The sequence below is a fragment of the Acomys russatus genome, chromosome 12 (genome assembly GCF_903995435.1).
Source record: "Acomys russatus chromosome 12, mAcoRus1.1, whole genome shotgun sequence".
Lineage (NCBI taxonomy): Eukaryota > Metazoa > Chordata > Mammalia > Rodentia > Muridae > Acomys > Acomys russatus.
This window is the reverse complement of record NC_067148.1, coordinates 55,705,166-55,728,080: the sequence shown is the minus strand read 5'-3', so window position 1 is coordinate 55,728,080 and position 22,915 is coordinate 55,705,166. Positions and strand designations below refer to the sequence as shown.

General features: G+C 46.7%; 1 protein-coding gene and 1 long non-coding RNA gene across 3 annotated transcripts in view; both read left to right on the top strand.

Moving 5' to 3' along the window:
* The window catches only part of Ptprm (protein tyrosine phosphatase receptor type M), a 680,548-nt gene that overhangs the window by 5,324 nt on the left and 652,309 nt on the right, over positions 1–22,915 (top strand). The gene's annotated exons all lie outside the window — the stretch shown is intronic.
* Positions 5,674–6,602, top strand: LOC127196620 (uncharacterized). 2 transcript variants are annotated; one of them, XR_007831498.1, is made up of 3 exons: positions 5,674–5,728; positions 6,129–6,208; positions 6,409–6,602. It is a non-coding gene; the product is annotated as an uncharacterized LOC127196620 (long non-coding RNA). The 2 variants fall into 2 exon arrangements; XR_007831497.1 differs by having other exon boundaries at positions 6,349–6,602.

The window sequence follows — 22,915 nt, the reverse complement described above, 5'->3', positions numbered from 1 at the left end:
AGAGAGTGTCCCTAAAGGGTGCTCCACGGGCCCAGCAGCAGCCTGTGGGAGGGTGGGAAATGCGCAAGTTCTTATCTTTTCCACCGCAACCTCTGGGATCAGGGCCCGGCACTGTGTTCGAGCATGCGCTCCAGGGGATTGTGGTGGGCCTGGGGAATCTAAGAAACACTACTGAAAAGGAACCTGAGTGGAGCTGGAAGAGATCTGGGGCCAGGAATATATGAGGGACTGAGGCCATCTTCTACGTTGCAGTGGCTTCGTTGACACCCAGATACGGGGGCGGGACTACTGTAACTGTCCAGCAGGGTGGGGGCGGGGCACTGGTGTGAGGCCACCACCTCAGATAGCAGCCTTACTCGGGGAAGATAGCTAGGCCCAGCCAGCCTCAGGGTTTAAAGACAGGAAGGTCTGGAGAGACGGCTCAAATGATTCCTACGTTTTTATTTCATGTAAAGCGAGAATTAAATTGTGCTGCCGTGTCCAGCCAGCAGAAGCCGCTCCAGGTTGGAAGTGCATAGAAGATACTAACATTTGTTGTTTTGTTTTTTTCTCCGAAGTGGGAGCGAACCCACTGGGCTTATTAGAACAGTGCCCTTAACTCAAGTATTTATTGCCCACTTGCTGTTCCTGTGGCCCCTTGATGGAGTCGGATAAGGAAGAGTAGTTGCACCAAAAATTAAAGAGTCAGATGCTTCTCTGGGTTGGGGGCAGGGCTTGGCCTGGAGACTCATTGTGTGACAGCCAGAACGTTAGTACAGAGAGCTGTGTACCGTGGATTTGGGAAAGATCTTATCTTCCAAATAGAAAACAAAAGGTTCCTTCTGTTTTCTGTTTGGCGTGATCAGAGCCTGGCTTTCTGTCCGCCCGCCAGAGACAATCGCTGCATCTCTGGCATCTAACACTCCAGGAAAGGAAAGGGATTGTGCCGCTGCCTCGTACTTCGATGTGAACACACCCAGTGGGTGTTTTCTCAGGAACAGAAGGCTTGCCAGGATCCAGCCCATCCCCTGCTCCCCTCTTCTCTTGCCACGACCCACCATTGAGCATTAGTTCTAGCTCTGTCCCCAAACCCGCCCACCTGAGCCATTAATTTACAGCGGTAGAAAGCGACAGTGCAGGTCCTCACCTGCTTTACATGCTACCTACTAACGCTTTGTTACAGGATTAAATCCTTCTGCTGTTCCTTCCGTGTGGCTCGTCCCGTGCTTTGGTGTGACATAGCAGTGACCCAAAGACAACTCTAGGCTGGTAGGGGACAATCCTGCCCATTTCCCCCTTGCCTTTGAGCTTGTGAAATATGCTGATTTAGTCTCTGCAAGGTGGTAGAGCTGAGCTAGTAGTAGCTATTTGCAAATCAAGCCAGAGGTCTTACTAACCCTTCAGAGCCCAGCAGAACCTATGCTGTGCAGGCTGGGTTGGTATGTGGCATACAGTTGCCTGGACAGCCCATGGGCAGGAGCTTACATATGGCATTGTGGGTTTAGCTATGGAAGCCCAGAAGTCACTAAAACTTGCCTGGAAATCTGATGCAGCCATTGTCCTGCTTAGTACTCAAAGTGGTGATTGCCAGTGAGTCATTTCTGACTTTTTATAGGAAGCACAAGCAAGGGAGAGGAAGAGAGACAGGAGGACGCTGCCGCAGCTTCCTGTAGATCTGGGGATAAGAGCAGGGGACATGGCCTAACAACCAGGGTGAATGAGGATTTCAGGGCACCAGGAGCAAATGAGTGAGGGCAGAGAAGCCAGCGGCCTCTCAAACTGAAGGCCCCGGAACTGTCCTTGGATGAACAGGCCACTGCTTAACAATGATTATTTTTGTTTGCCGCAGCCTAAATGAAAGCGAAATACTCACCTTTTATGAGCTTCAAGGCAGAAAAGCTGATAGAGCGTCTATATGTTTTCAGATGGGTGAACATTTTTAATCACTTATTCAATATGCAGAAAGCAGATTTACTGCAAACAATCAAAAAAGACGTTTTAGCCTGGCTTCCTGTGGCCGATGGAGGCATCATACATTTCTAGGCTTCCCTTTGTGGAGTCTCAGTCACATCACTGGTGGGCTTTCACAGGTGGGCTTTCACTGGTGGGCTTTCACAGGTGGGCTTTCACAGGTGGGCTTTCACTGGTGGGCTTTCACAGGTGGGCTTTCACAGGTGGGCTTTCACAGGTGGGCTTTCATAGGTGGGCTTTTACAGATGGGCTTTCACAGGGATCAGAAGGGACTGGAACACTCTCAGTGTGAAAGGAAGTGATCCTCTCCATCTCTCTTGTAATAATCATGTGTCAGAAACATACTATTGTATCCTGACTAGATACACAATTATAAAGCGGTTTAAAGCATCCCTTTAAAAATAAACACTGCAATGCAAAGGGCCACGTGACTGAACTGTGTTTAACATGTAGTTTTTGCTCAGTAAATGTCTGTTGTAGTGCCCCTGAGATGAGAAAGCTAAATCACTTCAGCTTACTGCTCCACACCACCCCTCACCCCCACACTTTGTCCTGTCAAATTGACATTTTAAGTCTTTGGAATATAACCTCAGTAAAGGACCAGGTGTGGGTTGCTGCTGTCAGCTGATGAGTGTAGAAAGGTTCTGGTCACTAAATGAAAACTAAAAGGGGCCACCTTTTGGTAATTAAATATACAAAAGTAAGCCTGTAATTTTATTATATGTAATAAACATTTATGATCCAGTTGTTGCTTTAAAGTAGAATTTTGGTGTAATGCCGATCACTAAAAAAAAAAGTGAAATTTATCATTGTAGTAGGTTTATCATGATACTCTTTCCAGGGGAGTATGACTTAGCCGGTGCTGTAGAAAAAGAGCCACAGTGTGGACTGGCCGGGGTGGTCCAGTCAGGAAGGAGCTTGCCTCACAAGAACAAGAAACTGAGTTTGAAACCTAGAACCGCCAGGAAACACCAGGATTAGCAGGACTGGGGAGACGAAGACAGGAGGATCCCTGGGGTCCACTGGTTACCCCATCCAGCCCAATTGGTGAGCTCCTGGCCCATGAGAAAGCCTGTCTCAAAGGAAGCATTCCCAAGGACACCTGGGATTTGGCACTTGTACCTGTAGACACACATGTCCATGTACATGCACATGCAGGTTTGTAAAGGCCCATGCCGGGATGGGGGAAACATGCATTGTCCCTGTGTCCTTCCTTCCAGTTATGGGAATGTCCTAGTTTGCTTTCTGTTGCCGTGGTGAACAGCATTGCCTGAAGCAATTTGGAGAGGAAAAGAATCATTTGGCTTAAGGTCACAGTCAATCATCTAGCGAAGGCAGGGCAGGAATCTGAGACAGGAACTGAATCAGAGGCTGTGGTGGAGCACCGTTTACTGGCTTCCTAAGTTACTGTTTTTATTCAGCCCAGTTCCCATCGCCCTAGGGATGACATCACCCACAGTAGTCTGGGCCCCTCTACGTCAGTTAGCAATTAACAGAACATCTCATAAACATGGATTCCGACTGGCTCCTCACTTGAGGAACCGTGACAACCAAGATGAGCCAGCCCAAGGATGAAGTTAATTTTTACCCCTGCAGGCTTCTCACTGGGCCATGACAGTACCAGGCTTCCTGAGTCATGGCAGACGTACCCCAATCCTCGTCCTTCCCTGTCCTGTCTTCTCAAGTGACAAAGTATCCCAGAGGCCAAATCAACAACAGTCCCAAAGCTGTATTTTCCACTTCTTTGAAAGTGTGCCCACTGACTAGGGTGTGTTTCCACACGGACCCTGGCATCCATGGGTGTTATCCCATGGGCATGCTGTTCTGCTTTGCTGACTTTCAGTCTCTTCTGAATCCCTGGAGGCTTACTATCAATATGCAGCAGAATTAGGAAGGGCTGTGTTCTCTTGAGGGGCTGTGGCAGTGTGTGCCGGCTAAGATGGGCTCATTGGCTTTGTTGCCCACTTCCATGTGGCTGATGGGTCTATCAAACAAACTTCCAATTCCCACGGGTCAAAAAAAGGCTGAATTTTGCTTGCTGTTCTTAGGGCGCAATCTGAAAGTCTCCACACTTTCTAAGGTTCTGGTTGGCTATGGCTCCAGGTAGCTGGACATGTGGCATATAAATGTGTATGTGTGCTTATATACATCTTTGTCATGTCAGTTATGCCATAAACTCCTGAAATTAGCATAACGATCACCTCAGAACAGGCACTGTGAGAAGGCAGCACTGTTGAGTCTGCAGAGGGAGGACAGAGGAAGATAGCTTCATGGAAGAGGATGGTGTGTAGGCACTGTGGGGTCGCCTGTGGTGACAAGACTCACTGATCCCTGGAGCAGGACCACAGAGGCATGAAGAACAGCCACCTCACGAGCTACTGAAGCACCACAGCTGCTCTCACTGCTGTTAAGAACACCTGAGAACCACTGTAGGAATTGAAAATCCCAGACTCGTATTTCACGCCCCAGCTCTGTGTGTGTGTAGCCCCTGCATTCTTGTATCAACAGAGAAAAATGGATTCACAAACAAGTTATTTGATAGAAACAATGCTCCGTGCCAGGCCTGCACGCTGAGGTCCCTAGAATGAATGTGGCACCACTCTGGAATGTGGGAGGATATGGTGAGGAGGGAAAAGACAGTTCCGGGCCATCGGAACACCCATGGCTTTAGCTCTCTTCGTTTCAGATCCGAGCTGTGTTTGGCGATGACTCATTCAGGGATAGTCACGAGACAAGATAATCTGTGAAGTATTTTGGGATGGTTCTTCCCTACACCTCTTCATCTCACGTTCACTGAAACATGCAGACAATGAGCAGTAATTTGCCTTAGGGGGCCCCCTAAGCGAAGGCAGAGGCTTGACATTTTGAGTTCCTCCCTGGTCTGTTCAGATGCTTGAAAAATCTCACTTCCCTGCCATTTTGGTCAAGGAAGAAAGGTGCTTGTCAAAATGTGTCTCTAGCGGAGGTGGCTATTAAACTATCTTTCCTGTGATATCCCTAACAGGACATTACCTTGGTAAGTTGGTCTCTTTGCATTCTGACTTACCATTTGTAAAATGAAGGCATTTGATACAAGTACCTATAAGTTCTCTTCAGTTGTTTAAAGAGCAGGCAGACCACCTCGATCTTAGCTTAGCTTGTTGGGAAGTACAGCCTGGAAAATGGCACCAGGGCCATCAGGTCACTGTTAATCGCTGAGGTTGGTTCAAATGTTGGGGACAGAGATTGTCGTTGTTAGAGTTCCATTGCTGTGAGGAGACACCATGACCATGGAGTCTCTTCTAAAGGAAAACATTTAACTGGGGCTGGCTCACAGTTCAGAGGTTTAGTCCATTATCATCATGGCGGGAAGCATGGGAGTGTGAGGGCAGACATGGTGCTGACGAGGAGCTGAGAGTTCTACACCTTGATCCAAAGGCAGCAGAAGGAGACGGTGTGCACACTGGGTGTAGCTTGAACATGGTGCCGCTCCCTACAGCCAAACATTCAAATACATGCATTTATGGGGCCACACTGGGCTCTGTAGCTAAGGAACCTGGGCTGAGAACCCATAGAGGCCCTCAGAGGTCAGAATGTCTCTGTCCCTGACCAACTTGAGTCACATGAGCTGAGAGCATAAAGGTTACCTCAGGCCCCATGAGAATAGTTTCCTTTCTCTGAGTTTCTGAACTGTAACAAAGAGCATTGCAAATGTAGTGTGGGTAGATGGTGTTGGCTGGTGTACTGTAGTGAGTGGAGGTGTACTGTAGTGAGTGGAGGTGTACTGTAGTGAGTGGAGGTGTACTATAGTGAGTGGAGGTGTACTGCAGTGAGTGGAGGTGTCCTGTAGTGAGTGGAGGTGTACTGTAGTGAGTGGAGGTGTACTGCAGTGAGTGGAGGTGTCCTGTAGTGAGTGGAGGTGTACTGTAGTGAGTGGAGGTGTACTATAGTGAGTGGAGGTGTACTGCAATGAGTGGAGGTGTACTGCAGTGAGTGGACGTGTCCTGTAGTGAGTGGAGGTGTACTGCAATGAGTGGAGGTGTACTGCAGTGAGTGGAGGTGTACTGCAGTGAGTGGAGGTGTCCTGTAGTGAGTGGAGGTGTACTGCAGTGAGTGGAGGTGTCCTGCAGTGAGTGGAGGTGTACTATAGTGAGTGGAGGTGTACTGCAGTGAGTGGAGGTGTACTGCAGTGAGTGGAGGTGTACTGTAGTGAGTGGAGGTGTACTGTAGTGAGTGGAGGTGTACTGTAGTGAGTGGAGGTGTACTGTAGTGAGTGGAGGTGTACTGCAGTGAGTGGAGGTGTACTGCAGTGAGTGGAGGTGTACTGCAGTGAGTGGAGGTGTCCTGTAGTGAGTGGAGGTGTACTGCAGTGAGTGGAGGTGTCCTGTAGTGAGTGGAGGTGTACTGCAGTGAGTGGAGGTGTACTGTAGTGAGTGGAGGTGTACTGTAGTGAGTGGAGGTGTCCTGTAGTGAGTGGAGGTGTACTGTAGTGAGTGGAGGTGTACTGTAGTGAGTGGAGGTGTACTGTAGTGAGTGGAGGTGTACTGTAGTGAGTGGAGGTGTACTGTAGTGAGTGGAGGTGTACTGTAGTGAGTGGAGGTGTACTGTAGTGAGTGGAGGTGTACTGTAGTGAGTGGAGGTGTACTGTAGTGAGTGGAGGTGTACTGTAGTGAGTGGAGGTGTACTATAGTGAGTGGAGGTGTACTATAGTTGAGTACAGGTGCCCTGTAGTGAGTTGTGTGTACTATAGAGTGAGAGCTATATTGTAAATCTGTAAGACCTACTGAGGAGGTTCTCTTATGCACCTTAGCTCCAAGAGTTGGAGAGATTCCCCTGAACACTTAGTTTCCTCTTGTCAGGTCTTTATATGATGCAGCCCCCCACATCCTTCCTGTTGGGGTTAGAAATGTTCAAAGCTCCGTACTACTTGGTGAATCATTTTCCAGCTGAAGGAGATCCAGCCACACTGTCCCAGTCAAGAAATCTAGGGGTTTGGTGGCCCTTGTCACAGAGAAGGTCACAAGATCAGGCCTGCCCTGGAGTCTCAGTCTTTTCAGAGGATCTCTTCTCTCTGTGATGTTTCTAAGCAGGCACAAGCCATGTTCCTCCAGCTGCAGTAGGAAGGTAGAGCCCGCCCTCAGTGGGAGTGGAAACAGGCTGTTCCCAGTGGAAGAGGCGACTGAACACCCGCTCTGTCCTCTGTCTCATGATTCTGGTTTCTGGATCCCGTCCCTGGCCTAATTCCTAGTCTCTTCTTCGTTTTTCTTGCCTTATTTTAATATACTTTTCTTATTTTATATCTCATTATACTTATTATAAATGCAGTAAATCTTTCGGGAACTGGGTGGAGGTGGCAGAAAAGGAGTTCCAGTCATATCATTTATTTGAATCATTATTCTAAATGTAATGTCTTTTCTTCTCTCCTTCTCCTTTCTGGCCCGTTTCCAGCATGCACACGTTTTCTTTACTTTGTTTTTGTTTTTATTTTTGTTTTTGTAAGACAGATTCTTACTCGGTAGCCTGGCTGGCTTAAAATTTACTACACAGATCAGGCTGGCTCTGAACTTGCGGCACGGCGCTTCTCCTGCTTCTGCCTGTTAGGTAACATTTATAGCTTATCAGAGAAATGGAACATAAAAGTGAGGACCAAAGTTACTGCAGCCACAGCAGTTCCCAGATTCCTCCCTTAATGGGCTGAGGTCTCAGGCAGAGTGTGCAGCTCAGTGGTAGTGAACTTGACTGTTGTGTGTAAGTCCTTCATTCTCAGCACCGGAGAAAAGGTATCAAAGCTTCTGATTATGTTTATGGGGTAGAAAGGCATAGAGATAGTCTGATTAAACAACATTTTGTGCTGACACAGTAAAAAATAAAGGCTCTCTAAGTTGCAAAGTAGGCATATTGATTTATCAGTGCGCATATTTCTCTGTGTGTATGTGTGTTGAAGTGTATGTATATGTGTGTACATGAATGTGTGCACATGTGTGTATGTGTGTGAATGTGTGTGTAATATGTGCATGTGTGTATTCACATGTGTATAAATGCATGTATGAGTGTACATGCATGTAAAAGTATGTGTAGCTGTATATGTGCATGTGTCTGTGTACACACACATATACACACACGTGCAAGTGCATGTATTCATGTGAGTTTTGACTCCATTGCATCTGTATACGATGTAGCTGGAGTTACAGACAGTTGTGAGTCACCTGACGTTGGGGCTGGACTTGAACTCAGGTCTTCTAGAAGAGTGGTATGCACTCGGTTCCTGAGCCATCTCCCAGAGTCTGTTGTTTGCTACTATTCATGGCCCAGGGGTGGCTGTGCCGATGTGAGGTGGGCTTGGTTCCCTGGGCGTATGTGTCCCCACTCGGCTGATCTTGCCTGGTGCCCTCTTGAGGTTCTGGCACTGCCTGGCCAAGGCGGTGTTATTTGGGACAGCTGGGTTCTCCATGTGAACGTGCTTTTCCAGCAGGAGTGGCCTATGGCCATTTTGGCCCATGCTTGGGGAGGGGCCCTTCCCACTTCCTTCTTTTCAGGAGAGCTATCCCCAAGGCCAACCTGGAATCAAGGCCAGGAAAATAGGCCTCATTTCCTGGCATGTGGCATGTGGGCCCATTTACTAAAAGCCGTGGGTACGAAAAGAGTTGGGGAATTGGGTACCTCACAGGGGTGGGGCATGGACCTAAACACCCATAGAATATACTTGGAAGTCACCGGCAGTATTCAAATTTTAAAAAAGGAAGTTGAGGTTGAAAGACCTGAAATGAAGGGTGAGCACTACCACTGTCTGCCTTCTGAAGGGAGGAAGCTGCCAACCTCAGCCAACCCCAGTGCAAATAGGGTTTAATTCATTTAATGCCACTGTGGTTCATGAATTTGCTTTGGAGATCAAATGACAGGACTTACAAGCCTCGTCTCTGGGGCATCAGGAAGGTGACATAGGCTGTCGAAACCCCACTGAAACCCCGGTGAGTTCTCACCCAGTCATGTGGTCCTCCTAGGCCACTTTATTCATATGTGCAGCGGTGAGATGACCCCTGTGTGGGACACGGTGTTTGTCTGAATAGCTGTTGTCACTGGAGTCCTGTGACTGCTGCCACTACCCAGCATTCGCTACCCGAAACCCCAGAGGGTATGGCTTTTCCCAGCCCTGGTTTCTCTTCTGTTTGAGATTCTAACTCAGAAACTCACTGGTAAAGGATAAATGACAACTGCATGGTGCACGAGGCCTTCCCTGGCCCTCTGAGGTGGTTCTCCGAGGAGCTGTGCGTACTTTTCTTCCCTTGGTTTTGTGGGATGTAGGGCGTTGGTGTCACAGAATGTTTCAGGGTGTCACACTGACAGTGGGCATGGCTGATTTGGGATTCTTTCCTGCTGTCCTACCGGGTCCAAACCCCCTGTTCCTATCCCCACTTATGTATATTATATTTTAAAGCCATGTTTAGTATGATTTTAGTGTTGTTGTTAAAATTATTCTAAAGTTGTTGTATCCTAATACTGCAATGTACTTACTGCTATTTTTCAGCCCTTAACCATAAATCAGAAGGACAGATACTTAGCTCTTAATATATTGAGTAAATTAATTAGAGATTTCTTCATATTTTCATGAGCAAAGAAGAGCAGTATTCTGTCTGCTCATGGTTTCCAGTTCTAAGTAGGGCTGTGGTTTTGTAATTCCTTGTGTTTTACATCTGACTATCTGCTTAAAGCAAAAGGTTTTGTCCGATTTCCTTCTACTGTTGCTGCGATAAAATACTCTGACAAATTCACATTAAAGGGAAAAGGAGTTTATTCTGGCTCATAGTTCAAGTGTGTGGGGGATTCAAGGCCAAAGGAACTTGAAGCAGCCCATGGAATGTACAAACAGGAATAGAGAGAGAGGAATGCCTGCTGCTTAGGGCCTGTTCTACACTTACAGAGTCCAGGATCCCAGCCAGGGAATGGCACCGCCCACAGTGGGTGCGGCTTCCCACATCACTTAATGAAATCAGATACCACCCCAGCACAGACACATAGGCATACACACACACACACCCACACACACACACACACACACACACACACACCAAACACCTGGTAGCGCATGGTATAAAATTTAAGTCTATTTTAAGACTTCACTGCAGGCTGGTCTGAGCAGGCGTTAGATGTGGCTGAAGACTCACCTCCAACATCCTTTGGTCAAGTGGAGTGTGTGTCTGTGTTTGCGAAACTGTCTGGGAAAGCATGTGCCAGGAGAGTCTGCAAACATATACTTCGTTCATTTGCTTCAGTCATTTGCAGAATTATTGGGAGAGTGGCATCCGAACAAACTGCATTAAAGAAGTGATGATTAAGCAAGTATTAGCATTTTCAGGATGAAGTTACAAGTTCTTATTAATACATCTTAACTGCTCATGTTAATGAGGTCTGCTGTGACATATATCTTCATACACAAATATGCCTTGCACTGATCAGATTGACACTGAACTCAAAAAAATGTGTTTAGACTTTTTATTAAAGTGACTTAACCATAATAGTTGTCAGCTGGTGCAAATGTACGTAAGGGCTTATTCCTGAGACAATGGGGACAGAGTGAAATATTTGTTGCAAAGATGACACCTTTAGGGCTAGTACTTGAAACACAGAGTCCTCTTTCACTCTGTTGCCAAAGAATATATAATGTATGTCAGATCTTCTGATTGTAGCTCGGATCCCAAAAAAAAAAGTAGGTATTCTAATAGTGTGAGTACCTAAAAACATAAAGGCTGGGAAAAGTAATTTGAAAAGTCACTTTATTGGCTGCGTGACACCTGCCACATGTGGCCACAGTAACAACACCTCTCTTGATGGCCTAGTTACCTGAGGGGTACATCGTTGAATCACATCTGTGCCCCTTATTCTGGGCCTTCCACCATCTTCCCAGGCCGTCTTTTAACTCAAATAAATATGCCAATAGTCATTGCTGTCTATTTACTTACGCATGAGAACTCACTTTTCGGTTGGCATATTTTCTTTCTGGGACAGCCTTTGAATGCGTGTTGCCTTGTTCTCGGAGCAATCCATCCTCCCCCAGGATTCTGTCCTCAGGGTAATAGTCTCAAGCTGACCGCAGTGGGAAGAAATGAACACACTGACCAGTGAGGGGAGGAATGTTGGAGAATATCCCAGGATTGATTGCAAGGTGTAGTCTCTTCCCCAAACAGTACTCATCCAGGATTAAATGTGCAGTGACACAGGAGGATGGTTTTCTGTCCCACAGCCAAGGCCCCTTCTCAGAGCCTTTCTTTGTGAACTCTGTGTCTTTCCTCAGCATTGAGAATCTAGGTGTCTGATATGAGGGTGTGCCTGAAGAGTCTATAGTAAAACTCAGGAAGAGGCATGCCGGCCACTTGCCTCTTCAAATAGTGTAGGGGGGAGAGACAGAGAGAGAGACAGAGAGAGAGAGACAGAGACAGAGACAGAGACAGAGAGACACAGAGACACAGAGACACAGAGACACAGAGAGACAGAGACACAGAGAGACAGACAGACAGATAGACAGACTCTCCTTCCCTGGTGATAGTATACCAGAGAGCACCCCTAAAAGTTGGGGGGCACAGGGTGGTCAGCTACATAGCTTTGAGGCTGGTACTGAGGCATCCAGGCCTATCCAGCACTGTTCACAGAAAGGACACCAAACCTTCCGCTTGTCTCCTTACTTCCTCTCTTCTTCTTTTCTTTTCTTTAGATTAGAGGCCTCCTCTGCTGGCGCATCTTTGAAAGGGTCTTTCAACTTAGAGTAGATGTCAGAAGCAAAGAGTCTCTAAAACACTGGAGGAAGGAACAAGCTTTGCATATATTTACTTTTTCAGTTTCAAAAACCAGAACACGGTGGTGTTGGTGGCTTGGCACCTGTCCCTTCTGTTTCCTTCTTAAGAACTCACCTTCAGCTCAGACACCCTTTCATCCTCCATGCCCAGCAAAGACCTGAGGGCAGATTTGCTGCTATGTCTGAGGGTGGCTTTGTGAGGAACTGGGCTGTAGTTAGACATTGGGAACTGGCATGTTTTGTGTCTGTTTGGGGAGGGGTGGGGTGTGTGTGTGTTCATTCTCATGCCTGAGATCCAAGTCTTGGTCTCCTCCTCCCCCTCTCTGTCCTCCTCCTCTTCCCTTCCTCCTCCTCCTCTTCCCCTCCCCTTCCTCCTCTCCCTCCCCTTCCTCCCCTCCTTCCCCTCTTTCCCTTCTTCCTCCTACCTCTTTCTCCCTTCCCCCTCCTCTCCCTCCTCCTCCTTCCCCTCCTCCTCCCCTCCTCCTCCCTTCTTCTTCTTCTTCTTCTTCTTCTTCTTCTTCTTCTTCTTCTTCTTCTTCTTCTTCTTCTTCTTCTTCTTCTTCTTCTTCTTCTATTTCTTGTCACCCTGCTCCTCTCCTTCCTGTCTCTATCTTACATGATGCATGCGTTCTAGGGAAAGCAACAAGGACACTGGTATCCATAGTCCCCTATCATTGCTGGTCCCCTTGGGCGCATTGGTGGATAGGCCACCGTCTGGTCTTCCTCTTCAGCCATTTGTGGCTTGGATAGTGAAAGTCAGTGTCGGTCCAAATGGAATGACCATGTAAGTGAACCCCTCACAGTGTTGAGTCTGCTCAGGCGCTGCTCTGGCCACTCGGCAGCATAGCAGCACTACAGCAGAGTACACCAGGACTAACAGATGCTCACTGCATGCTTAACATATCATTGTCAAAGTGACTGAAAACTCAGTGACTCAAGTTACCGCCCCCACCCCCTCATTTCTGAAGCCCGGATATAAGTTCAGATGCCTTGGCATCAGGCACATTGGAGGGGAAAAGTTGAGATTTGAACTTGATCGACTGGACTCTGATGACACTAAACTAGAATGCATGCTGCGTATCTTTGATTTCCCACAACCCAAACCTGAAATGCTCCAGATTCTGAGGCTTTCGTCCAGCACCAGCATGATGCCACAAGTGGACAGTTCTACAGTTGATGTCTTGTGGTAGGCAGTTTTTAGGGTGATGGTACACCAATGGCATCGTGTAAAGTTACCTATATGACCCTGCACAGAAGAGATGTTTATGAGACAAACAAATTTTGTGCTTAAACTCAGGCCCTATCCCCAGGGTAGCTCATTATGTGCATCTGCAAATATTCCAAAAAGTCTGAAACTATTTGAAATCTAAGGCGCTCCCGTCTTGGGGTTTGGGATAAGGATTCTCGGAGACTCATATCTAGTGTTTATGCCTATTACACAGGGTTGGCCTCACACTGGTACTGTCCGCGTGTTTCACTTGCTTTATTGCAGATCCTGGGTCTTTTTGTGTTTCCGTACTTTTTAACTATTTATTGTTTTGTTTGTTTGTTTTATATCTACCACACTTCTCCACCAAATCCTTTCCAATACCCCAACACCAGGTAAGAGAGAAAGAAGGGTTAGTGGGGAAGGAGGGCACAGTTCTCTTTAGCTGCTTCCTGTGGGTTAGGGTCCTTGAGGCAAGTCCAATCTTTGTTTTGGGATATCTCCAATGTCTTGTCAAACCACAACCACAGCAACCAGGAGCATCACAGGGAGCAGCAGCCTTCTTTCTTCTTCCTTTCAGCCTTCCTCTCTTTCTGGGCTCTGGCATTTATACCCTCTCCAGAGTCCTCAGCGTTAAACTATCTGCATCTTCCAAAGACTGGGCCCCTCTTAGAGCCTACACGACGAGGGAAATGGTTTGCCGCTGTGGACGGTCTGAATCAGCCCCATATCCCACACCCGAGATGAAAATAAAACCATGTTTACATAACATAACCGAGTTTTTAAAGACACCAAAACTTCCACTGCATTTTTGTACATTTCTCCTTGATTTGTCAAGGGTCCTGCAAAGGTCTATGGGAGGATTAGATACGAAGGGCACCTCCACCTGTCGAGCAGACATAAAGACCAGAGGTGACATCAGTTCTCAGGTCCCTTTCTCAGGTAGGTAGGTCTCTCCATTTTGCACGATGGCCTTCAGGATCTATGGCAGGCTTGCTGACTGATCCAGGAGACCATGGAGTAACAGCAGACAAGCCTGCTCTGGTCAGGAGCAAAATGGAGTGGACACTGGCAGGAGGCATCTCACGTTGGTGAATTGGTTTTCCACAATCAGGGTGCCCCATCTTGAATTCTGGGTTCTGTGCTGCAGTGTTTCTAGGTGGCCACTTGCCATTTATTCCTGCTCACTCAGTGCGGTTTTAAAACTGAAGTGTTGGGGCTGGAGAGATGGCTCAGAGGTTAAGAACACTGACTGCTCTTCCAGAGGTCCTGAGTTCAATTCCCAGCAACCACATTGGTGGCTCACAACCATCTGTAATGTGATCTGATGCCCTCTTCTGGCCTGCAGGTGTACACACAGGCAGAGCATTGTATACATAATAATAAATAAAACCTAAAACAAACAAACAAACAAAAAAACCAACTGAAGTGTTCTCTTACGTTTCACATCCAGAAGTGTCCTCATATTGTCCAATTAGAAGGAGAGAAGTTATACCATGTGGTAAACATCGACATAAAAATATTTTGGGAAAAAGTTTAAAGGCATCCACTAGAGACAGATGTCAGTTACCAAGGGATCTGATGCACACTCTTGTCAATTTCAACTACATGGACAGGCTTTTATTTAACTGGTATAAAACATGCCTCATCGATTTCTCTGCTTAGTCTGGTTTTCCATTGCATTTCTCCACAGAGTTGTATCCTATTACAGCATGCTTAGGGTTCAACATCTTCTTCCGGCTACTTATCAAACTTACCTGCCTAGGTAGATAGATTGATAGGTAAATAGACAGACAGACAGACAGACATATAGATGGATGTATATATAGAATTGAAATTTTAGCTTCAACTTTAATTTTATGGAAACATAAAGCTTTAAGTGATAAATTTTATTCAACCAAGTTGTCACTAAATTTAGTAGTATACAACTGAATTATTGTTAAAGTTTATTAGGAAAGTATTTCAGAAATCAACTGAGCATTCAGGGAAGGAGCTCAGTGGTCTGTGAATGGTATTATTTGCTGCTGGAGTTAAACTGGGTTTAGCACTGATTGTATTTCAAGTTTCACTTTTATAAACATGCCTGAGAAATTTTGCTAATGTACACAGACAAGGATTTCTTTCAGAGTGGTATCTCTCCTTTGGTTTCTTTTCAAGTTTCACCCCAATATTCACATTTTTATTGTGCGCCAATGGCTATGTTTTTAATCTTTCATGTGTGCATATGTGTGTGCACAGGCAGCATGTTCATGTGTCAGTGCACAAGAGTGTTTGCATGTGTGTGTTTGCATGTGTGTGTTTGCATGTGTGTGTTTGCATGTGTGTGTTTTGTTTTGTTGGCTATGATTTTTGGGTTTTTGAGACAAGGTTTCTCTGTGTAGCCTTGTCTGTCCTGGACTCACTTTGTAGACCCGGGTGGCCTCAAACTCACAGAGATCCACCTGCCTCTGCCTCATGAGTGCTAGGATTACAGGTGTGCCCCATCATGCCTGGCCACAAGAATTATTTTTAATAGCCTATAAGATGACCTTCGATTGGATTCATTATCAGAATTGCTTCAAAAGAGACTCCTTGGGCAGCAGCTGTGTTTTTTAGGGGTTGCTTGTCCAAGCATGCAAGTGCTTCTCATTTGTAGGGGCCTAGACCAGGACCTTTGCCAAGATCTATCAATGGTTCTTAATTCCACCTGCTTTGTTTTAACTTGAGCACACCTTGTTTAAACACAGAGAGATCTAGAAATAGTTGTGAAGACAAAAAGTGTTAATTTCCTTAGTCAATGAGCATTTAGATATGCACATGCAATATCTATTTATTATTCTGTGCTATTTATATTACATATGTAAAGAGAAGATTTAGGCTAATCAGAGACTAAGCTCTCTGTCACATGACCTGATGAGAAAAGCAGTCTGCATCAAAGCTGTCAATCAAACAAGACTTGCTATTTGTTTGTAAAGGTCTAACTCAGTTTTTAATTTCAGATAATTTCAGTTTGCATTTTTGAGGAGGTAATTTTAAATGTTAAAAATAAGTGACAGATCGCTTAAAGCAGGTTGGTTTTTGGTCCCCCTGGCCCTTAGGGATCATTGGCCACTGGCCCATGAGGAAATATACCCTTTGACCTCCCTCGGTCATGGCAACCATGATATGTGGTTATTACATTATATATCAATTTGTAGCATCCAATAGGCACTAAAGTATCTCTAGTCACACCCCTCAGTGAACTCCAGCATGTGTGTGGATGGGCTTGATCCTAACAGGCTTCTTCAGAGCAGTGCTTCATGGGTAGGGGGTGTTACACTAGGAGTTTGCCTTCTCTTTGGAAGATGTGTAGGACTGGAGAACTATTGGTGTCCTTTGGCCTTTCAGTGGTATGTGCCCCATGCATGTTTCTGCACTGGGGCAGTGTGGTATTGTGGTATTGCCACACTCATACTGGAAGCGACAGAGCAGACCCTGTGGCTGTCAGGTCTGTAGCCTTGACCTTCTCCAGGGAGACCTTGGTGTTTGGAAGTTGAAGGAGCCACGGTGAACTCTGGTTTTGAGCACCTTGGTTCTTAGTCTGGGCACCTGACAACTCTGCCTCAACTTCTCCTTCTGAAATCGGAACAGGCAATTACGATTTAGAACTGTTTCTGATGTTAGGCTTGAGCTTTTGGCTCATCAATCAAGAGGTCCCACGGTGTCATCAAAGGATTGGCTGTAGGTCTTCTGTGGATGCCATGCCTTTGTGGATGGTCAAGAAACTGTCATGCAATGGCAGTCTACATAGTGCCCGCCCTCTGCATGGTTTGAGCTCTCTCTAGATTGTTTATAATCATTAATGTAAAACGTATGCTATAGAAAAGGCTGTCATACTTATTGTTCGGGGAATGGTGGTAAGACAGTCTGGCTGCTCCCTGCTTGTTTTCTCTCAGCGTTTTCAAGCTGAGGTTGTGATGTTCATGGACACAGAACCCCTGGTTGTGGGGAGCCAGCTGGAATCAGGTGACCACAAAGCACTGCTATAAAGTCCTCGTTAGACTGGAAAGACTCTTGTAGCACAATTACTTTCCCACTGTGTAAATGAATCCTCTGGCTAGTTGACTGTTTCTGATTGAATCCTCACTTGGTCTCAGGGAGCCAAACTCAAAGAGGAAGCACAAGCATTGGGGGTATGGGGAGGGGGGTGTCTAGACACTATGTCATTGCGCCGTGGGTTATTGGATTTACCGAATCACGTTTGGTCTTTCTGATGTTTCTCTGGCATGGATCTTGAGAAGAGGTTACATGGCTTGCTGGGTTTCCGGTGTCCTCTGCAGACTTGGTGATTGCTGAGGAAAATGGTGGCAATGTTCCTTTAAACAGATAGGAGGTTGTAAGTCTTCTTAGTCTTTCGGGAACTGCAAGGGCAGCTTCCAGTACTTTAGTAGGTTTTGTGTAGAATATTCTAGTGTGCTTTGGGTGGTGGCTCACTGTGGTCAGACCGTTCACCATGGCTGTTTCCAAGGCTCTACAACAGAGTTTCTCATAGTGACACCCCTGGGGATGCAAAGGTGACACGCCGGGATTCTTATGGGGCAGGGAAGGGCTTGACTCAAACATGATCAGTTTATCCGTGAGGAAGATAGATAATGCATGGGGACCCCTGGATGTGGGAGCATCTCCATCAGCTCCTCATTCGGAGAGGTGAAGGAGTGGACAGGCCGTCCAGTGGTGGAGGGGCAGACAAAGCTCAGGGTAGTTATACGGTAGGCTTTCATGTCAGGTGATCGTGAGAGGCATGGCACCTGGGGCAGAACCTAATGGCCAAAGTCATGTATTTAGGATAATCCCACTTTAATTTGATAAAGTATTATTGACAGGTCTCTAGAAATGAAGAGACTATAACCCCAAATGTCTGTACTTTAACTTTATGTATGTGTGCCTGCTATGGGCATATGTAAACATTCATGTTTGTTAGTGTGTATGCTATGTGCATATGCTTACATGGGTGTTTGCTAGTGTGTATGCTATGTGCATATGTGTACATACATGTTTGCTAGTGTGTATCTGTGCATGGAAGTGCAGAGGTCAGAGAGAGATGTCCTCTTTTGTCAGTTGCCTCACGATTCCCTTGACACGGGTTTCTCACTGAACCTGGAGCTGTTCATGCTGGGGCTAGGCTTGTAGGCCCCAGGGACTCTCCTCAGCTCCCCAACCTCCAGTGCCAGGGCTACAATGTGTGTGGCCATGCCTGGGTTCTTACACAGGTGCTGAGGATCTGAACTCAGGTCTCCGTGTTTGTATAGAAAGTGTTCCTAGCCACTCTAGCCCATAAACCAAAATATGATGGCGGCTCCTTACAGAACACACATAGAGACATCAGTGCTGTCTGTCCCCTGCTCCGTGTTTTCTAGGCTTGCTTTGATCGATTGTCCATCGTACAATGAAGGAAATTCACTCATCACGGCTCCTGGGGTTTGGGTCTGTGCCCGCTTGGCAGAAGAGCTCTGATGATCATGTACTTAAGAACAGATTAAAACGTAGCGTTTCCTTCCTGTTTTTAGACACTGAATGGCGGCAAAAGACTTCCTGATGCCAAAATTCACCCTTATCTTTTTCAGTGCTGAAATATATGGTATGCAGACGTCGGCGTGAAGGGCTGGGCGGCGCGCTGTGCGAAGAGCAGATCGCACCCTTAGTTACTGTCTTCAGTTCGGCCTGTGTTTCCTCTGGAGTTGTTCTTTTGCAGGAGTGTTAATGGATTGGTTAATTTGTAAACAACACTCCTAATTGTATTAAATCTCTACAACCTTATTAAGCATTTGGGCCGAGTTAGATCTGAGTGTCGGGAAGAGCAGTATGCCCATGGTTTGAGGGAGGGAAGGGGGAGGATAGCAGGGGATCTTGAGGATAACAAGTACCTGAGCACTAATTAAGACCCTCAAGCCCTCGCCAATAAAACAACACGGGCGGACAACCTCAAGGCCGAAGGTTCAGAAGCATCTGGAAGCACATGAGGCAGTAGCTTCCTAAATGCTGCTAAGGAGGAAGAACATGCTAGTGGGCCTGATTTTATTTTTTTATATGGTCTGTTTGGGTTTTACTTTTATTTGTGGAAAAAGAAATAAGGAAAAATTAGCATGTCAGGAGCACTGGGTCCTTTTCTCTTGGTTGCTTGTGATTTTGTGTTTTCAGCACTGGGCTGGAGGGATTTGCTGCTTTGAGACAGGGAAGGAAATGATTGCAGAAAATATAATTGGACCATGTCTATTTTGAAAACTAAAGATAATAGCCCAGAATATAGTGATGTTTAAAAAAAAACCCCTGCGCCTGACAGCTGCTTTCTTCTGCAAGTAAGAGAGTGACTTCAGCCTCCAAGGGTGTCTGCTGTGCCTTTGCGCTGAGGTGGAGCGGAAAAAAGGAGTGATGAGGCAGTCACGGCCACCTCTTCATGCCCTTCCTGTGTCCCCACGGCTTGTCTGCCTCCTCACGTCTTCGCTGCACCTGTTTCCTTAGGGCCCAAATCATAGAGCTTAGTATTCAAGATCACGGCAGTAATGATGGGACTCTGTGTACACTGTCAGGCAACCTACTTGCTGGATTTAAAGTTATTTATTCACGGCATTATGTATTTGATTGAGCATCTGTAAGTGAGAAATACTGACGTTGCCACTAAGGTTGCAAACCAGCTCAAGTCCTGACAATTGCAGGCTTTCTTCTCTCTTGAGATCTCCCACTGGATCGAACCTAGGATAGTTTGATTGTCATCCTTATGTTGGAGACCATTAATGTAGGTCTCGAGAGACCTGGTTATGCCCTGGGACTGTGTGTGGTAAAGAGCTGGCCTGACTCTTGAGCCTGTCTGGCTTCTTTCTCACCCCTTGGCCACTTTGTTCAATCCCTTCCTGTCTTGCTTCTATGCCCTGTCGTGAGGCATCCAGGGTTCCCTCGGGAGAGCTGAGCCGATGAGCCCACTGTGAGCTAACCTAACCCCTTTGCTAGGCATGGTGGCGCATGCCTTTAATCCCAGCACTCAAGGAGACAGAGGCAGGTGGATTGCTGTGAGTTCGAGGCCAGCCTGGTCTACAAAGTGAATCCAGGACAGCCAAGGCTACACAGAGAGACCTTGTCTCGAATAACAAAAACCAACCAACCAACCAACCAACTTCAGATATTTTGTTACAGCCACAGGAAACTGACTAATACAGGGCAAATGGACAAGAAAGAAAGAAAGAGAGAGGAGATGACACACTGCCCTCCCATCACAAACTCACTCACAGGGTCAGAAAGGATGGTTAGGGACACTCCAAGGGTGCCCCTAAATATGTTCTTCCCCTCTCTCATACAGGGTCTGATACTTCTTCCAAATATTGTTTTCCATTTCTTCTATAGGCAGGTGGTCCTGCCCCTGAGATGAGGCCACTGCTTGCCTGCAGTTTTGTGACACGGCGTTGCTGGTACTGTCCCTACATGACAAAAGAAGCGTCACTTAGGTCAGCATGCTGTTGGTGGATTTGTTATCATGTGGACATGACCATGGAGTGCCGTCCTGGTGTGCATAGGAAGTACCAAGGCTATGTGTTTTGGCTCATGATTTTAGAGGTTTCATCACATGGCTGACTTTTGACCACTTTTCATCTGTGGTGGGGCAGCGTATCATCATGGAAAATTTTCTGGAGAAGCTATTTGCCACACAGCTGTGATACGGAGGGAACAGAGGGCTCTGGCTTCTGCTTTGAACCAATGCCATACTGCCTCCTACTAGACCCTTACCCGAAAAATGTCTGGCGCTCTTTCATCGTGCTGTGTGCTGGGATCAAGCCTTTGACCGGAGGGTCATTAGGGGGTACATATCCAAACCTTAGAGGTGGCACACACCTTTAATCCCAGAACTGGGGAGGCAGATTCAAGCAGATCTCCATGAGTTCACGGCCAACTTGGTCTGCATAGTGAGTTTCAGGACAGTCTGAACTACATAATGAGACCCTGTCTTGAAAAAAACAAAAATGAAAACAAACAAAAATCCAAAACCAACCAACCAAAAACAAACCACAGCACTGGAGCTGAGGGGGGAGGACAGCTGTACCCAGCGCTTCAGGGGCCTCCCGCAGAGGGTTGGAGAGCACCCCTGTATGGCCACTCGCAGAGGGTTGGGGAGCACCCCTGCATAGCCTCCTGCAGAGGGTTGGGGAGCACCCCTGCATGGCCTCCTGCAGAGGGTTGGGGAGCACCCCTGCATGGCCTCCCGCAGAGGGTTGGGGAGCAACCCTGCATGCTCTCTGCTTTTGAGAGGGGCTAAGGCACATGGTTTCCACTATGGCTTGGATTTGAAGTGTTTCCAGGCCTGCATGGCAGGTTCCTTCTGTCTTCTTTAGCTTCTCCTTCTCCTTGTAACTGATTAAACACTTTTCACATGTCTCTCAAGTCAGTTGAACAGGGAGGATGCTTCCCTGAGTAAAAGTCTATGGTGGGGAAAGTGTGCAAACGAATGGTTTAGTTAATAATTGCTAGTGTGGAGCGTTTGCTTCCTCTGCCTGCCCCCCCCCTTAATTGGTTGAGTATTAATAAACTCGTGGTTTGTTTCAAGGGCACGGCTAGTTTTTAATGGTCTTACAGGAACCTCAGGAAGAAAGCTAAAGAATTAGCATAATAAATAATTATTGCTTGCAGCATTTTTTGTTGTTAAGATAATAAAATGTTAAAAAGCAAGCCACTTGAGCAGGAAGTAATTGCTCCGACAAAGCCACCCAGGCAGCGCTCACAGTGCAGGAGCCCTCCCCCCCTGTGTCAGCCAGATCTGCACCCCATGTATGTACTCTCCCCCCCATTATGGAAATACACTTTTTCTATCAACAGGGTAGAATAAAACCCCAGGCTTCTAATTAATCTTAGCTGACATTTGATTTCCTACCCGAGCTCAAGGCAAGGGCCTGTACGGCACCCCACCTCCCTGAGCACATGGCCACAGGCAAATCTCTCCATTAATGTCACTTTGCATCTGTGTGTCTTGTGGTGGCTGCCACATGCCAGTCATTAATGTGTGAGCGATTACTCATGTCCGTTTTCTACCCAGCGCTTCTCTGCTTGAGAAGTCAGCATGGTGGGAGGTTCACTTTGCAAGCCGTGACCCTTGACCCTCTGGATTAATGACATAAAGGGCTTACTCATGGGGAACGCATAGCAGATTTTTAACTTGCCTTTCCCTTCCCCTTCCTTACGTATTGTGAATCCTGGCATGCTACTGAGGGAAGCCATGTGCTCACAGTTAGCCAGCATGTCCCTTCAGAGGCAGCAAACCCATGGAGCCCGGTTAAGTATTAATGAGAAGTAAGTGACTGAGTCGGGATTTGAACCCAGAACTTAGTTTCTCCTAAAGTTAGGGAAGTCTTTGAAAATAGAATTAAGTAACCTGCTTTTGATTCTTCCCCAGTTCAGTACCTGGAAATGTTAGGGGCATCGTAGGTATTTTTGTTGGCCAGGGCTGACAGGGTGTGTGCACACTTAAATTTACAGAGTGAATATTGCTATCAGCTCCACTTAGCTGGTTTGAAGTGATAGAGGGAACATGGGCGCATTAGTGGCATCTAACCAAAAAAGGAAAGGCACACGAACGTAGATGTGAGTTTACAGGGCTGCAGAAATGGCTCAGCGGCAGGAGTGTTTGCTGTGTCCACACAGGAACCCGAGTTCAAATCTTCAGATCCTCTGCCAAAAGCTGGGCATGCTGTGCACACGCCTGTAACCACTGCTTCCTGACCAGTGGCCCAGCGCCAGCCAGGTCCAATGAGGAGCCCTGTCTGAAGGGAATCACACAGGAAGTGACAGCCTAGGGTGCCCCATGATGCTCTCTGGCTTCTGAGCTTGTACATCGGCACACAGACATATAAGTAAATGTGTGTGTGTGTATCTGTGTGTATGTGTGTGTGTATCTGTGTGTATGTCTGTGTGAATATGTGTGAGTGTGTGTGTGTGAGTATATGTGTGTGGGTATGTGTGAGTATGTGTGTGTGTGTGTATGTGTGTGAGTGTGT